The following is a 6,176-nucleotide window of genomic DNA, read 5'->3' as shown; positions in this document are numbered from 1 at the left end:
TAAGTCATAAGGTAGCATGCTACAGGTTTTCATGGGAGGCAGGGTCCTAGTAAGCCCAGGGAAGGGAAGGCAGACAGAGACAGAGGACACATGGTGAGACCATGGAGGAGGCAGAAAGGTGAGCTGACATCTTAGGTAAGGGAGGGGAAGGCAGAGTCTGGAGTCATGACACATGCTTATGGGATTAGCCATCACCTGTGTCTCTAGGTTGCTCCCATTGATTGTACTGGCAGGCTTTCAGGAAATGAAACCTCCACTCTCTGGTCACCAAATAAATCCAGGGCTTGGTCTCAGCCCACAGGAAGGGAGCATGAGCTCTCCCAGAGCTGGAACCACCTTGAGGCCAGAATTGGCAAGGAGTGGATTGCTTCACTCCATGACAGGGAAAGTTTTTCAGGAAGATAGGAGGAGATAGGTATGGTAAGCAGTGAAAGAAGTCTGTTTACATTGGCAAGGAGGAGGTTTGGAGAGGAATTGGCTGATTTAGAAACTGGTTTACAGGCTGATAGAATCTATGCAGTGGAACAGAAAGTACAGAGGGAGGGTTTGAAGTCAGACAGCTGGATTTAGACAGAGGTATGAAAAGGCTTGGGCATAATGGAATCTCTCCCCATCGTCCCAACTGCTCACAGTAGTTATATGTCCCATGAAAGGTTGGGATCTAAAAACCCGAAAAGGGGCCAGTGACTTTGGTTGTCTAAAGGATAAGTGGGCCAAATTTGAGTGCAAAAGCAGATTAAATTTTTTGGTTTTATGTCTGGGGTCAAACCCAAGGTGTCTAAATTATTGAGGAGGCATCTCAATGGGGAGTCAGATGGCAAAGAGGATGTAGAGGCACCCATTGTGTGGGACCTGGTCCCGTAATGGGGGAGGAGAGTATTATGAATTGTGGGGCATCCCCGTGCAACTCAAATACCTGACAACAGCACAAGGCACACGAGAATCAGTTGTCACTGAGTTCTAGTGGCATGCTGGGCCGAATGGCCGAGGGCTATGGGTCACCTGGGCCCAGGCTTTTTGACGAGGGGTCGCTAAGATCTATGACAAAATGGATCCAAGCCCGACAAAGAAGGGAATCCCTCTGCCACCTGAGCTGCCCAGAGATAGCCAAACAGGGGCAGTGTTTGAAAACCCCGGAGACACCGAAGGGAGAGACCGCAAAGGGAGCCCAAGAAGGGTATGTGGACTCACCAAAGAATGTCCGGTGTTGGATGCAAGCAGGGTGATCGGGAGGATGAGTTCTGGCCAATCACGTCCTCAGGGTGGTTGTGGGGTGAGTTGGAATGGGGGTCCCACCAGAATTAGTGGGGAGCCCCCATCCTAGTCATGGCACCAAAATGTTGGAAATGTAGGCCCCAAAGGTGACCATGTGGAGAGGAGTGATCTGGCCAAGAGATTATTTATAGCTGGGTGGGAGAGGGAGAGAGCTGAGAGAGAGAGAGAGAGAGAGAGAGAGAGAGAGAGAGAGAGAGGCAGGTGCTTAAATACCCCTCAGTGAGACTTGGCATGATCTGATTGGTTAGGATCTTATGGTTCATGCTGATTGGAGGTTGGGGGCAGAAGGAGGATTCAAGCTAGACTTGAGGCAGGACCATGACCCTGGGAAACAGAAGCTTAAGGGTGCAGTAAGAACCGAAACCTATTGGCACCATTATTGCCAACATATGTGCTCACATGTCTGAAGAAAACCTTATTCTTTTGAAAAATTAAGTTACTATTCTGTTTCATTTACAAAATGTGAGCATTTTGCCTAACCTCGACATCTTCTTAGTCACTCTACATATGAAAACAATGATAACAATACTCTGTGTATTTACTTCATTGGCAGAGGCAAAAAAAAAAAATTTTCAGAACTTAGTGGAAAAAGACTATGACTTAACTTTCACGAAATCCATCAGGAGTCAGACAAGGAGTGCAATGTGTTTTGGGCGCTACTTTCTTTTTATTGCTTCTCATCTTCATTGACCTCCACCTTGATTTCCTTCAGTTTCCTAATTGTGATTTGGAAGTTGTTGTTGCTTGTTACTTTTGGGTTTGTTATTTGTTTATTTAGACAAGGTCTCGCTATACAGCCCAGGCTGGCCTAAATTCTCCATCCTCCTGCCTTAGCCTCCTGAGTGCTGAGATTACAGGTGTGCACCACCACACAGGCCTAGAATTTGCTTATAACAGTCATGCTTCTAGAATTCCAGTTTTGCTTTTCCTTACTTAGAAATAAAAATTGTCTAGTGATTAAGCTAGAAAGAACCCCAAGGTTACTTTGAGATCTAATCACTATATCCTCTGACCCCTGTATCCCCCACCAGGTTCCTCACACAACAGTGAGTTCTAACCAACGACATGGCTGTTCTGCCCCCCCTGCCACCCTCACTCCACACTTCAATGTTTTCCTTCGTCATCCCACCCCTGCAGCCTTCCTGCCTCTCTCCAGGGCCTCAGGCCCCACAGCCTCTCTTCCTGAGCCTCCTCTTCCACTGGCAGCCTTGTGGCCAGTGTACTCATTTCTTGGTGACCACATTGGGCCTGTGTCTTTCCTTTCTTGGTGACCACATTCTCTGTCCTTCATGCTTCAGTATTACTGTTGCCCTTATCCACTACTCAGACCTAAAACCTTGACCCCAGAGGTCAGGAGTTGGGTCTTACCGATGTCTTCCACTCATGCTGCACCTGGGACTCAGGAAACCATCAGCTTGATTGAAATTCAGCAACCTTGCTGGCCAACCCTGGCATTTCTTTCAGAACTGCTGAGGACTCTCTGGAGACATGGGCTTTTTTCCTAGGCAACCCAACAGACTGTCTGACTGAGGACAATGATTGACAGAACAGAAGAGCATAGGCAGAAGAAATGTGATGGGGAGGATCAAATTAAGTGTAACTAAGACGAGCTAATTTCAATAAATAATAAAGAAGGAGGAAGGTGGACAGGTGGGAGAAAATGGCCTGTGTGGATGACTGTGGAAGGGTGACAGGCACATGGGGGTCTGTTTTACTGTTCTACTTAGGTTTGCATTTGAAATTTTTTGTGATGAAAATATTTGAAGAAGACAATGGAAGAGAAGCAGCAGCCGATTTGGAGACTCTGAGGAGGTCTCAGGCAGAGGAATGAGGAAGGGACTGTGGAATATGGGCCTCCCTCCTGTTGGGTCTCCTCCCTCCCTGTGCAGCACTCCTGCCCTCTAAGCACCGCAAGCCCCATTTTCTCACAGGGATCCCAGCACTCAGACTTTTGACCTAAGTGACTTTTGACTCCAGGCTCTGCCTCTTGGGTTGCTCCACATCCCAGAACATTTCCAAGTGGAAACGGGGCCCTAGGAGCCAGGCTCTATTCAACTCAAACACCCTGTGAAAATGTACTGCAAAGACCTTCTGGGACAGAAAGTCCCTTTGATGCCTCTAAATCGCCCTGAGCAGGCCCCACTCTCCCTGGGAAAGGATCTGCCTACAGATCATAGAAATTGTCTCCACTCTGGATGCCTTCTTGTGACAGTGGAGGCCAGTGCAGACTGTCCCCTGTCCAGAACAGTTGCTTCTAAATAATCCCTCAGGGAGTCCTCCCTCTAGTGACTCTCCCATGGGTCACTGTGATCAGGTAATAAACGTCTGTCGCCACCAAGATGCACAAAGCACTGTATTGATTTCACACTCACGTTTTTCCAAAACAATTCATAAAGTCCACACCGATTCCACCCAACCAGCTATGGATAAAGAAGCCAAAGACCTTCCCAGAGAAGAGCTCAAGTTTCTCTTCCCACTCGTGCATCTTTCCTACCTGCAGACATTGACATGGAAAGAAGGGTATTTGTAATGTAGATGAGGTCAGTCCTGTAGCCCAATGTTGACAGAGAAGAGGAAGATTCCAGGGAGAAATGCCACAGCAGCAAATGAATATAAATGACGCTTTTCCACTCTGTGCTTATAAAATGCCTTTTGTACCAGAATCTCAAAACTCCCCAGGAAGCAAGGCTTTGACTGGCATTTTCACTCAAGGTAACTGTGACTGGTCAGAGCTTCCTAAATCATTGCAATAAGCAAGAATAAATGTCCAAGACTTTCAAAATGCAATATTCTTGCCTTCTGGGTAGTAAACAAAAGTGTGCAGATGGATAATGACATCTGTGGATTCTGGCTCCATTTCCTAGAGAGAGAAAAAATGTGAATAAATCTGTAAAAAACTGTCATATGTGGATAACACCCCGGTTCATCCAGCGGTTGCTGTCCCGCGCAGCGTTCACAAGCAATGGGTGCCTGATGACTGTATGACACTGAGAATGCAAAACGCATCTCCGCAATGCCCGGGGGGGGGGGGGGGGGGAGGACAAATGTTATGGAAATGTTTAGCACAAAGGTCCAGGCAATGGCTCTGACTTGAAGCTTTGCACTGCACCAATGTGTTCCTTTTGTTCTCTTCATTGGAAGCCCCTCGTAAATGTTTCATGGGATTCACGGGGGTCTGCAGAGGCCACGCCCTTCGCTCGAAAGGGGTCCATGGCAGTGTCTGTCAAACTGACTACAAGGGTCATTGGAGAATTCTTTCCTTCTCATTCCTGCACCCGCAGCATGGAAAACGCATTCAGGCTCCACTCACCGGCATGCGTGAAGAGCAGCTGTTAGTGACTTTGAAGCCACTCCTATGATTCATTTACAGTATTAATCAGCTTCAGAGGATAAAGCTCAAAGACTCTAAGAACACTGCCACTGTGAAAGTGACAATCTGTTGGGCACAGTGGCTCACACCTATAATCTGAGTTACTTGGGAGGCAGAGTTGGGGAGGATCAAGGTTTGAGACAGTCTGGGCAAAAAGTTCATGTGACCCTATCTCAACCACTGGCTGGGTGTGTTGGTACATGTGGGTCATCTCAGCTGTTCGGGGAAGCACAAATAGGAGGATCGTGGTCCAGGCTGGCCTGAGCACAAAGTAGGACCTATCTCAAAAATAAAGCAAAGAAGGCTGGTGGAGTGGCTCAAGTAGAGAGAGCCTGCCTAGCAGGCATGAAGCCCTCAGTTCAAACCCCAGTACCACCAAAAAAAAGGTGCTACCTCACAGAGACAGCCTACCCTAACAATCTCTTGCCTTGTTTCCTGCAAGTCAATGTTAAAACTTATGAAAGAATCTGAGTCTATCAGGTGTTCAGGGAACAAACTTCTTCAAAGGCAGTTGAAAGGATCTGTAAATAGTTTCAAATATTCTGCTTAAATGTTACTAATCTACAGCACAGCAATTAAATAATTATCAGTTAATAATTAAATAAGACATCAGGCAGTTGTGACCAAAAGCATCTTGCCATTACACTGGGATACTGCACATCCAGGCTTGCATTGTCTCTGCTTATAACTGTCAGTTCTTGTCACAGTGTAGAGCAAAGTGCAGTTCATTAACTTGCTAATTGTCCTTTACTTAAAGGTAGCTAGCCTTTGGTTGTTAGTGCCATGGTACATCTAAAATAGTCTTTCTAAAAGCAGTAGTCTGTAAAGTTTTAAAATCACTTATTGTTAGGAACAGTTCTAAACATGAAACCCTAATATATGCATATTTATTTCTTGATAAATGGAATATTAGCACTAATACAGTCACATAAAAACAGAGGTAAAAATAACTATAAAACGGTATTTGAAATTTATTTATTGACTACAAACTAGCTGTTTTTATTAATATTTTTTAAAGTGCAAAGTGGTTGAATAGGTTCCTTTCATTTTGAGAATCTTAGTTGAAAATTTTGTGGCACAGCAGTTTGAAGTCTCCTTCAACTTGGGTTTAATGGCTTTCATCACTTAACCTACCTCAAAAGATAAGTAGATCTACCTGAAAGAATTATATGACCTCCGGGTTTACCAAATCAAACTTCTCTTTCAATTGGATCCACAAATTTTGCAAAAGTTTTGAATGCAAGTTGGCTTGTTATATTACTTTCTTCTTTGAAGGCCCTTCATCATTCTTACAAACCAATTAAATAGTGTAAGGAATAATTCCGAGAGATTTAGTCAGTTGTTCCCATGTAATATGTCTGCTCCTACATGAGGAGGGAAGGTCAATAGACTGTTGTCATGGATCAAGATTTAAAGCAGGACATGTAAGGATAGGAGAGTGGGAAAAACCTGGCAGCCTGGGAAGAGTGGATCTTGCCAGCATATTTTGGGGTAAACAAATCAGTGGACAGCTGACCAGGGTGTTCTGGGT

The sequence above is a fragment of the Castor canadensis genome, chromosome 7, assembly GCF_047511655.1.
Source record: "Castor canadensis chromosome 7, mCasCan1.hap1v2, whole genome shotgun sequence".
Classification (NCBI taxonomy): Eukaryota; Metazoa; Chordata; class Mammalia; order Rodentia; family Castoridae; genus Castor; species Castor canadensis.
This window is presented reverse-complemented; position numbering follows the sequence as displayed.